We start from the raw sequence: 11,490 nt of genomic DNA on the forward strand, positions 1-11,490 counted from the left end.
GCCATGTAAACCTTAGCTCACATTGCTATAATGTAGCTACATTGGCTTATGTCGGAGTTAGCATTGCTATGTTAGCGTTAGCTAAAGTTAGTGAAGCTTAAGTGAGTCGCATAAGAAAACCCCGGATTAGATCTCTGATCTTTTTTGTTTTATTTATGAAATGTTGCTTAGTTTGATGTATTTCCAGTGTGGTTATATCATGAATGTTATTGTTAGCCTTTTTTTATTATTAAAGTTTATTTTATTTTTAAAAAATCTAAAACTGGAAATACTTTGTACCAGCAAATTATGGCACTTCCATTCAGCATGAGTCTGCAATAGTTATGGCCGTAATGGCTGCCAATGGTTTAGTGATTCACGTGGATGTAGCTTTACTATAGCTGCAGTTTTATCAGAACTGGGCCACATTTCTTTATTAAAACAAGAGCAAAGAGCCACACTGACAGCTTCTCTTTGCTGAGATGTTTATTTGCCTTTCTCCAATTTTATCCACCTACAAAAACTACAGCAGTGCCTGTCTAAAACCTCATCTCGTCTTGTTGCTCTGATTGGCACATAATAAATATGACAGACACAGTGTTCATCCAGACATCTTCTGAGAATTTTTTGAAAGGTCTTGCCCTTCCCAAACATGTTGTATGGAATATACTCCATGAATGGATATATGAAACAGTCTATCTGGTGTGTCATGTTAAATAAGTGTATAAATTACTATAATGTGACTAAAAGTAATGAAGAGACTAAGAATGACATTAAAAATAGCTGTCAAGATTAACACTTAATGGTACAGATAGGCTTTTTTTGTCACCTTTCCCAACTTTTGAAATGCAAATAGCTGCACACTGTAAACACTGTATTAAACCAGAACTGAGTGGTGGGAATACAGCTCTAGTACACTAGTGTTTTTTTTTTTGTTAGTGACTCTGTGTGTCTGTGAAAGAGACAGAAATCCTTTTTATTTCCTCTTTCTTCTCTCTCCGTCCCCTGTATCTGTCTCCAGGGACTAACTTGGCATCTCTCCCTACTTTTAATTCTCGCTCTGCAAACTGCTGCTGTCTGAACACAAGCTGGCAGCTCACACATGCACACGCACGCTCTCGGTTTCAAAAATGCACTGGTGCATTCCCCGCCCAACCACCCCCTCACCCCCAAATAGGCACACAGTTGCCCCACGTCCAGTTTGAGTACTCCTTGTTTCACATCACTGTCATCTGGAATATTGGATAGGAATTCACAGACGCATCAAATGACACACTACAAGTTGATTCAAAGAGATAAATACAAAGACAAACTCAGTGATGAAAGACTGAGCCTCTCAGGAAACATGCACACACTCACTGACAGCGTTTCTTCTTCTCAGAATACAAATCCAGCGTGACAGAAACGCACATATACACGTGATAAGACCTTAAAACATAAACACAAATCAAGGAAGTTAAAGGACATGAGCAATCCACATATATTTGTTTATCTGGATCCCTTGGAGCTGCTTTTTAGTTTCAAACCCACATAATAATAAATCTGTCAGCTGCGCTCACACAGCCAGTCGCACGCGTACAAGTTCTCCAGCAAAACATACATCCACTGACAGGCAGAGGAGGCAAACTTCAAAAGCAAGAGATAAATAAATGAAGGATGAGTATGATAGGGATGAATAAATAACTAAAGGAGAGAAAGAGAGAGAGTGGAAAACAGGAAGGAGAGATGGAGTGTGCAGAGCGGAAGCAAAGAGTGAGATGCAGAGATTTTTTGGAAGAAGGCTGGAGGAGAACGTACACGTCTAATCTCATTTAACAGAAGCTCTGTGTGGATTTATGTTTGTGTGCTGCAGGTGGAAAGTACATGCAAAAAAAACCACAGTGTGAGGCCAAGTGACTTGCATGTCTTTTGAGTTTCCTCCACACTGTGTGTCTTTTTTTAATCATTTGGAGAAGGGTGTGAGTGTGAATGCAAATATGCAAATGAAACGGTTATTATTGCATTGCTCATCAAGCAGCGCGGAGCAGACATTAATAGGCTGATGAATATGCATGTGAATTTGTTAATTAAGTTAATTATTCTGCTGAAAATGCATTCGTCTTCCAAGGACATCTTCCCCAGGATTCCAACCTGCTCCGCTCATTAGTCATGCGATATTTTACACTGGGCGCTGGGACAAGAGGTGGGGGGGGGGCAGGGGCCACCGGGTTGATATGTATACAATATAAGGGCATCATGGTTTTCAAGTCCACTTAAGAACAGCAATAAGGGCCTCAGAAAGAGGATTAATGGTGCTATAATGAAGCTTAATTCCTTATCGGCCCTTCTAAAAGAAAGGGTCACAAAAAGAAACCAAACGCCGCACCCAGATACAGTAGTGCATAGACACTCGGTGTGGCCAGACATCCACGGCTCTATCTCTGCTTTTCTCTTTCCTCTCCAGTAATTCCCCCTCTTCACTGCTTTTCCTCTAATTGCTTATTAAAACCCTCTTAAATGAACTTTTTGTGCCAACTTTCCAACACATTAATTAATTGTTGTAGCCAATTAAGTGTCGCTGCGCAAATGAGCTTCAGCACAAATGGTCCTGCAGGGCCCGTCCACCCCCCTCCCCACACTCCTACCCCTTTACACCCCCACCCTCCTCCTCCTCCTTCTCTTCCACCACCCTGCTTTCCCAGCAGCCCCTGTGCCCTTAAAGCAGCAGCACCCACACTGACAGAACGAGAGAGAGAGGGAGAGAGACAATAATCCTGCCCTGCTTGTGAAGCTCGCTGAACTGAATTGGTAATGAGGAGCTGAGTCCTTGCAAAAAACTACTTTGGTCTGCAGAAGTGCAGCATCATGCAGAGAGAGGGTGAAGTGTCTTTGTCTGAGTGGAAATAACTCTAAAAAGGTCAGAGGGAGATCTTTGAAAAGCTTGAGTCATCTTTCTGTGAAACTTTTTCTGTTACTAAGTGATTGAGCTGATAAATTGAAACATTTAAAGTGTGATTTTAGATCAGTGTTACTCAAGGCACTGCTCATGAGTCACATGTAACCCCTCAGAAAACCTTCAATAACAGAAATTTTGACATCCAAAACCATCTATTGCTGGTCACTTCAATCATTTTGTTTCTCACCCTTACACAGCAGGCTTTAAATGTTAAATTTAATTTTCAACTTTTATGCTTTGTCGGTACATTTCCATCGGATGTGCACAATGTTACTGATTCTGGAGGAAAGGGACAAAACAGGTTCCAAATTTTACTTTGTACTTTTTTTACTACAGTAATTTGAAGTGGATATTTGTGTAGGCTGAGGTCACAAATAGCAATTGTGTGTAGGAACAGATTTTTATTTAACTTCTTTTTTTCCAAAATATATATTTTTTTACCAATCATGTCTGGATTTTTGTAAACTCTGTCATACACTAAAATTAGGGATGCACGGTATTGGATTTTTGCTGATATCCGATATGACGATATTTACAGATTCATTTTAGCTGATACCGATATTTGAAGATGCTTTTCGGACAAGAAATTTCAGTCCTTTTGGACATACTTTAAGGTTTGAGAATGACCAAGGAAAAAAACTTTAGTCCTTAAAAAAACACTTTAAAAATGAGGATAAATGAAGAAAAGACCTCAACTGACATAGGTCTGCTGGTTCAGCTTAAAACTCCACTAATCTATTAGTATTTATTAGTATTTAGTATTTATATGGCCAAAATTTATGCTCGATGTCTGCTGAAATACACAGGCAAAATATCAGATGTAGATAACAGCAGAAATTTTGATATCTGCCAGTGGCTTCAGGTGAGATGTACTGTAAAATATGATCTTTCATTATTGGCAAGAACAACGAGGGAATAGATCTCCAATCAAGTTGTTCAGATAATACAAAATTCTATCTAAAATACACAGTCAAATTGACAGTGTTAATTCAACTCATACAGATTTAACACTTTAAAGGCTTTTTTATCCATCCACGTAACATATGGTTAAACTACATTTGAAAGTCTTACATTTTTTACAGCACAACAAAGCTGCAGTAACCCTGAAAATCTGTGGCAAGGTAGGTCTCCTCCCTCAAGAAAAATGGAGTCAAACTCATAGCAACGCAATTCATAGTGATGAAGAATATGCTCTATGTGTCCTTTAGGAAGACCTAAACCAAACCCTAACTCAATGGATAACTTCACTAGTGGTGCAAATGTGTCTCACATCAAAAACAACAACAACCCACCAGAAATATGAGAAGTAAAAATACTGATTTCAAAATGTACTCAAAAAAGTACATGTATCCAAATTCCCTACTTAGTTACAATAATTCCAGTAAATGTAATTACTTACCTTACATCCCTGACAATGAGGATAAAAAATGGTGATTAAACTAGCTTTTTAATCCATACAATTCTCTTAATTGACTACAGACAACAAAAAATGATGAAAATAAAAGGGGAACCCAAGTCCTCTTATTGAATCTTATTGAATCTCTTGCAAAGGTTTTTTTTTTCAACAGTTTGGCTCTTAGGTTGACCAGGTCTGAGTAACACTGGTCTAGGTTACATCTTAAGGATGTCTGTATCATGTGGCTGATCCAGCTACATCCTTGAAAAATTCTTTGGTTGGCATCGCTGCTGTCGAGCGATAAAGATGTAACGATTGTGTGTGACAGCAGTTTCTCACACAACTATAAAGTGAGGAAAAATGGAGATGGTGTTATGGCATCAATAAAGCATGCTGCTGCAGCACTGTGGCATATATCACTGCCGGGATAAAGTCAATTCAAAATATCACATAAATAAAGATGTAGCCATAAAGGAAACGACTGACATTAAATTTAGTTTGATAGAAGACAAAGAGGGGATCTGATGAATGCAGCACTAGTCACGTACCAACCAAGATGCATTTATTGTTAAGAGTGTGCTTCTTGTTAACAACTATAAGGGCAAACTTGTGTTAATAATCATCTAAAAAGGCCATTTTTAGAATTTACTGAATATCTTTTAAATTCAGTAGATGTTTCATGCTTTACGTTGGCTTGTCGTTGCAGGTCACTGCAGATCAGACAACTGTAGGATCCCCATCTCCCCTTCCTGAGTCTACACATAGGCTCTGATCAAACAGCCTCTGTCATCAAACTGCAGCAAGGCTCAGAGAGACAACAGCGACACAAAGAACACTCACAACACACAAATGCAAGCTTGTGTCACTGCACGTAGAAAATACACATAGACGACCTCTTCATTTGAGCGAGAGGGATTACCTTGTTTTTAAGAGTCAGCTAAGAGACTTTTACAGGAGCGGGCCTTCAGATGTAATCTAGGATTTATTACAGTAACGAGTAAAGGGCATAAAAATTATTTTATGGAGTGCTTCAGCTGCAGAATTCATAGTTATGTATTGTCACATCAGTCCCATCTCTTGAATGCTAGCATGGACTTGAGTTCATAAATCTCACTGTGAAAACGAAGAGCTCATCTACAGAGCTGTGAGAAGTATTTGCCCCTTCCTGATTTCTTAGACAACCTTAGTAAATAGAAAATGCTTTTTTAAAATGATGATTTCATTTATTAAGGATAAAAAGACTTCCAAACCTACCAGATCCTGTGTGAAAAAGTAGTCCCATCAGTCTGGAAAGGGTTACAATATAATTTCTAAGGCTTCGGGATTCCAGAGAATCATGGTGAGAGCAATTAGCCATAAATGGGGAAAACTTTGAACAGTGGGGAACCTTCCCAGAAATGGCCAGCCTACCAAGAAGGCTCCAAAAGGGCACTGACAACTCATCCAGGAAGTCACAAAAGAAGCCAGAACAACATCTAAAGACTTGCAGGCCTCTCTTCATGCAGTTAAGGTCAGTCATGATTAAACAGTAAGAAAGTGACTGAGCAAAAATGATATCAATGGGAGAGTTGTAAGGCCAAAACCACTGCTGACCAGAACACAAAGGCTCATCTCACATTTGACAAAAAATAAACAGACTTTTGGGAAAATATTTTGTGGACTGATGAAACAAAAGCAGATTTTTCTAGAAGGTTTGTGGCCCGTTACATCTAGCGTAAAAGTAACACGTTTCATAAGCTGAACAACAGTCAAACCTGCTGGTGGTAGTGTGATGGTCTGGGGCTGATATGCTGCTTCAGGATCTGGATGACTGCCTATAACTGATGGAGCCATGAATTCTGCTCTCTACCAGGAAGCTGGATTAAGGTTCCTGAGGAGGAATGTCTGATCTGAAACACACCAGTAAGTCCCCCTCTAAATAGCTTGAAAAAAAAAAGATGAAGGTGGCCTAGTAAAATTCCAGACTTTAATCTGGCTGAGATGCTGTGACATGACCTTAACAGGCCAATTATGCTCTAAAACCCTCCACTGTGGCTGAATTGGAATTATTCTGCAGAGAAGAGTGGGCCAAAATTCTTCCCCAGTGATGTGAAAAACTCACTGCCAGTTATCACAATCAATTGCTTGAAGCTGTTGCCGCCTAGGGTGGCACAACAAGCTATTGTGCTATTTCCTCAGGTTATCTTTGTTTAATAGATCAGAAACTTGTGAGTTTTAAAAATATGCAAAAAAAAAAATCAGGAGAAGGGGGCAAATACTTTCTTGCAGCGCTTTACATTCTGCATAATTGTGTAAAAATCCCTCAGCGCTTGACTGACTTAAGTATTTCCTGATGCATCTGACTCAAATTCAAAAAAGACTTACTTTCCTCTCCTGAAACAGCCATTGTTTGCTCTTCTCCCATGCCAATCAATTCCATCTTCTTCATCCCTCTTTGCCCTCTCCATCTTCTTCTTTTTCTTGCATCCTGAGTGCTGCCAAATTAAAATGTAGCAACAGTTAAGATGCACTGATTTTACCAGGCTTTTAAGTTCTCAGTTCTTGCACTGTTAGTTGTGACAAACTGGAAATGATTGCAGACTTTGGGCAGAGAAAGTTTGAGCTGCATTTGAAAGGTCACTTTTCCCTCTCTGAATCTTAAGCTGTAACTTTCTACCACAACAAAAAAAGATGATTGACAACTAGTAAATTGTATATTCTCTGCCAAAAATTCATTTGCATTTTCAGTGTCTTGTGTACATTTAGGTAGAAAAAAATCCTTTTCAGTGCTCTTTGAGTCCAAACAGATGCATTATAAGAGCTGGGTTTTATGTTTTTCTGAAGGACTTCCAAGGTTGTCACAAAAAAAAAAAGGGTCTCATTACAGCTGATATTCGCCTAAGAAAGCTTAGAGAGTCCAAATCTGTGCTCTAACATCCAGCTTACAAAAGGACTATGAAAATTAGACCCAGCTTTAATGCCAAAATACAACTGCATGAATAAAATTTGGTATGAATCAACTAAAGCAGGCCGTCAATCACTTCACTATTTGTCTGGAAGTCCACCAAATCACTGTAGCCGACAGCAAAGCGACGGCATCCAAAATGGAGGCTCCATTTTGAATGCTGCCGTCGCCTGTCTCTGCCACGGCGGGTACGTGCTGCAGACTGGCAACATGGCACATTTATGGGCATTCCCCATAAGGTGCCGCTCTGATTGATGGCACAGTCTCGTGCACCTCCCTCTCTTCAGTGCTCAGTCCTGATTTATTCGTCTGGTCTCTGTGACTTGGCACTGGCATTGCCCACCACTTCTCCTGTGGAAACTCCCTGCGGGCACATTCGCTATTATTTGGAGTCCCGATGGGCAGAGGCATCAGACAGAAACATACACATACACACCCTTGTACACACACGTCGCACTGTCTCATCTCACTCACACTGGGCCTGTGCTAGAGGGCAGGTGAGCCTCCCACTGCCTCCACTCTGAAAGGATCTCTCACCCAGAGGGCTCAGCTGCTTGGTGGGCCAGAGGGGTAAGCGGCTGTGTAAGCCTGCCAAGTGAGGGACTGGTCTGGTTGCGTATGAGGCCAATCCTGGCACACGTACACAAAAACCAACTCACTCACATGCAAGCTTATGCACACACAGGCAGTCTGTATGAAACTTGACCGCCTCCGCCTTTGCCAATCTGCAGTTTATGATCCTTGTCTGCCAGGATCTTCATAAAGAGATCAACCCCAGTGGTAAAGGATCTACAAATAAATAAGACTGACGTCAAAGGAGCACTTTGCTCTGTGGTAAATATATCACATATTTGGCATAGAGAAACAATTAATTTAAAAATTTGTATTTCTCAAACAAAACTAAAATTCCTCTTAGCTTTCACACATATGTATATTATTTTATACAAGTCTATAGTGAAAAGGAGGAAATATCCTCATGAGAGGACCTCTTCTCTGGTCATGAAACAATCTGAAATTGAAAGTGATCCATCTTTATGAGCTACAAAACCAAATTAGATCATCAGAGACAAGGTTTGTTGTTCCTACATCTTCAGCTTTAATGTCCATAAACGATGACTCAGGGTAGGTGTCAGATGCAGAAATTTGCTCTATACTCCTGTTAGATTTTGGCTGCACAATATTTCAGTTGGTAAAAGGCAAAGCTGTTTGACAAGGCCCAGGCCTCTCCAAGACAGTTTGCAGACCTTTGATCTCAGACGCCCCCTCTCGCAGACCCTTAATGTGAGACACCATTTATGTCAGAATGCTGTGCCACAAATTGCCAGTACAATGTATTTCCAGGTTTTGATTTTATTAAAAAATCAACTTTATTCATAAACAAAATCTTGCTGTTACATTCATGAAATAACTACATTGCTAACATTACAGGTGAAGCTGAAATAAAAAAAAGAGAGATCTAACCTGGGAGGAAGACATGCAAACACCGGCTCACTTTAGCTTCATTAGCTTTGGCTTAAGCTAACATAGCTACACTAGCTATGTAGTTAGCATTACTATGTAAGCCACTGTAGCTAGATTAGCTTAAGCAACGTGAACTTTAGCAAACATAGCTAAAGTTAACAAAGCTACACTAGCTACACAGTTGACATAACTATGTAAGCCATTGTAGCTTTGTTAGCTTTAGCAATGTGACCTATAGCAAATGTAGCTAAAAGTAACATAGCTATATAAGCTATGTAGATAACATAGCTTTCGCAGCTAATATTAGCTTTGTTAGATATTCATTAGCTTCGTGAGCTTAGCTTTAGCTATGTGAGATACGTAGCTCTGTTAACTACATAGTATACACAGCTAACAGAGCTACGTAGGCTATGTTGGAAAAATATTTGGAGGGCAAACTGTTTCCTTCTAAACAGGCTATTCAGTCAACAATTTTAAACATTTTTAATGGAACAGTCATTGTACAAGTAAAACAAAATTGGATGTAATCTTTGTGCTGCCATGACAACAAGAGAAATACAAGAAGTCATAGCATTAAAAAGTAAATAATTAGGCTCTGCAGTTCAGGTTTAACTTTCAGTATCCTAACCCTTACCCTTCCCTGACTGTAAGTTCAATCTGATTTTATTTTAAAGTTTTAGCACGTACAGTATTTAGCATAGCAGATGCCGAGTCTCACAGTATTGGTCTGCAAAAGCGGGCGCCTGAGAGCTGCTGTCTGCAGCTACACCCGTCTCAGGCTCTCTGCACAACCTAGTGCACAGGTTTTGGGAGAATTAAGTGCAGCACATGTGGGAGGGCTTGACCCTGCACCAAAGCGCGGCTCAATGTCACTGCAATTCCACAATTTAAACAGAGTGATAAGCAGTTAACTAATGAATGTAGAAAGTGAGCTTAAAAGCATGTAGATTAGTTTTGTTGCACTTGTGTGGAAGTGATGAGTGCATTTTATAACTTTTTTTTTTTTTTGGAACAAAACTGTTTATTTAACACCCAATTTCAGAATTTTTTCCAAAAACTTAATGATGATATTTGAGAAACAGATATTTGATAGCATGTTCAATGAATCATAAATATCAGTCCAGTTTTGTGGATTTGGGTTACCAAATGTTTTAAAAGACAGCAGGATGTGGTCAGACCCAGACTTCAAGGTCTTGTTTGACTTTTTTTCATGCTCAGTGACAAATATGACAGACAGCTAATTCCTCCTACTATGTTTGACCCTTCCCTCTGCTTTACAGCACTACTTGTATAAAACAGTCTGGCAAACCCTAGATCTCAGTTTTTCCCTCTAGCAGTTTGTTCATGCCAGTTTTATATTGATCTGAATCCATTTTTAATCACATTTTTCTGATTAATGAATCAAAACTAATTTAAAAAAAATGTAGATCTAATTTGAGATTCTCTTTGTGTCTTTTTTGTCAAAAACAAAATTTAATCATCAAAATGACTGAATCGGAAAGAGATTATTAACACTACTTTGTGAAGGACAAGCTCAGCCACCACACACAAGAGCCTCACTGAAGCTTTGGATAATAAAAAACTGGTTGCGATACAATCAAATAAAAGAAAAAACAACTCTTCATCAAGTCTTAACCTTTTAAGATCGTTTAGTTTGTGTTAAGGATGTAGCTGTGAACATTTCAACCCAATAAGGCCAGATGAGATACTGGTGTGCTTCTACCTTTAAGACTTAATGTGATTCCATGCTTTGGTCGAACTTATTGTGTAAAAGGCATGCAGAAAAACTGACAGCTTAAGAATCGAAGTTTAGCAGTAACAATAAAAGTAGAATAACAATGGCCAGAGCTTAGATTCCAATGTGACTAGAGAGCTGCTGGTAAAGGCTCAGTGGATAAGGGAGATGCTGAGGGGGTGTTTGCTGTTTCAAAAACTGTTAAACTTTTTTTTATTGCAAACTGATTTTTTTTTTTTCAGTTAAATTCACAGGTTTATGCTTTCGTAAGTTTTTTATTTCATGTTTCCATGGCTGAAAAATAACAGTTTTAGTAAATGTTGAAATGATGTGCAGTTTTTAAGAAAACCATCAGGTTTTGGAGGTTGCTTTAAAACAATAGTAAGGTTTTAGAGGGTTTTTTTTCAAGACAGCTTTAGGTCTGAACGAATCAAAGTTAAAGGGTGGATTTTACATGCTTTCAGTTCGTTTTTAGTCATTTTATCCATCTTTATGTGATCAGTTACCGTCCTTTGGCTCAATTCTTCTACTGGCAGTAGCCTGCACAAATAAAACTAACTGATATGTGCTTGACTGTAAAACCCTGGAAACTTGGATTAAAATGTAAACAATAACAGGAATGCACAATAGCAGCATTACTGGTATCAACACATAATAGCTTAAAAGGTTCAAGAAAGTATTGGCAGATGTGAAAATGTATGCTTTAAATTTCCCTCATGATCAGGATACTTACAGCAGATATACTGAGAGGGGTCTGACTGCAGGCCGTACATTTCTGACAGCCACTCTCACAGAACTCATCTGACATCTAACATTCAGCTTTATTCATAAAAAAGGTCTGCCAATAAAATTTGTTAAATAACAGCATAACAAACAATAGAGAGTAAGAAACATTTCATAAATAAAACAGAAAAAGATCAGAGGTCAAATCTGGGATTATATTATGGACCTGTTGTAAGTAGTTACACAAGTAGTGGTTCATTTTAGCTACATTAGCTTTGGCTAAAGCTCACATAGCAACAGTATGCTAGCTAAGTAAT

Source organism: Cheilinus undulatus, linkage group 21, assembly GCF_018320785.1.
Source record: "Cheilinus undulatus linkage group 21, ASM1832078v1, whole genome shotgun sequence".
Lineage (NCBI taxonomy): Eukaryota > Metazoa > Chordata > Actinopteri > Labriformes > Labridae > Cheilinus > Cheilinus undulatus.